We start from the raw sequence: 1,124 nt of genomic DNA, 5'->3' as shown, positions 1-1,124 counted from the left end.
CACACACAGCTGCAGTGACAACTCTTAAATAATGGATTCATCTAGAACTGATTTCTTCAGTGTTTGTATGTTCTCGGAACGTAAGGACTGGGTCCAGTAACCTTTTTTTTTTTAAATTTCTCAAACAATTTGCTATAGCAAGAAGAACACAGTGTGATGATTACAAAGTATTTGTGGAACGGAGTTGTCAACACATTGTCAGAAGCTAGAGGTGCATGACTGGAAAGGCTGACAAGCTGCCTTTGGCTTTTGTCACTGGCGAATTATTTGTCTTGTTTCGGTCTTGGAAAAAGAACAAAATCAAATGAGTAGGCTTCCAGGAGCATGCCCTGCATCTTACGGTTTATATTTCAAGATTTATCATCACTCATTTGTAACTTCTTTATTCATGGATGAGGTCCACATTACTCTTCATTACCTTTTAGGTACGTTGTGAAGAATGTGAATGAGTAAGTAATTAACAATGACATATAACTCTGAGCACTCTCTCCTCCCGTCCTCTTTCAGCCATCTTTCTACGCCGCCACAATGGCGCGCATGAACGTCCTGGCTGATGCTCTCTGGAGCATCAACGATGCCAAAGAGAGAGGCAAATGCCAGGTGCTTATTAGGCCATGCTCCAAAGTCATTGTCCGGTTTCTCACTGTGATGATGAAGCATGGTTACGTTGGCGAATTTGAAATCATTGACGATCACAGAGCTGGGAAAATTGTTGTGAATTTCACAGGCAGGCTAAGCAAGTGTGGAGTGATCGGCCCTAGATTTGATGTGCAACTCAAAGATCTAGAAAATGGCAGAATAATCAGCTTCCATCCCGCCAGTTTGGTTTCATTGTACTGATAACTTCAGCTGGCATCATGGACCACGAAGAAGCATGACAAAAACACACAGCCAAGAAAATTCTGGGATTCTTTTTCTAGGGATTTAATACATATATTTACAAAGAAAATGCCTCATTAACAAAAAACATAATTAACAATGATAACGTCTTCTGAACCTGGGGTGGGTAAAAATGAAGTATTGGCTGTTATTGGGCCATAGGTTTGGCCACAAACCACTATTTTTATCATTAACTCATTCAATAATAGGAGATGGAAAGAAAGCCTGGGAAGAGACATCATGTA

General features: G+C 40.4%; 1 pseudogene; it reads left to right on the top strand.

Moving 5' to 3' along the window:
- The first annotated feature begins 525 nt into the window (after positions 1-525).
- LOC101033713 (small ribosomal subunit protein uS8-like) lies at positions 526-920 on the top strand (annotated as a pseudogene).
- The last annotated feature ends 204 nt before the right edge of the window (positions 921-1,124 follow it).

The sequence above is a fragment of the Saimiri boliviensis genome, chromosome 20, assembly GCF_048565385.1.
Source record: "Saimiri boliviensis isolate mSaiBol1 chromosome 20, mSaiBol1.pri, whole genome shotgun sequence".
Classification (NCBI taxonomy): domain Eukaryota; kingdom Metazoa; phylum Chordata; class Mammalia; order Primates; family Cebidae; genus Saimiri; species Saimiri boliviensis.
Note: the sequence above shows the minus strand (reverse complement) of the source record. Positions and strands in the feature narration are given on the sequence as shown.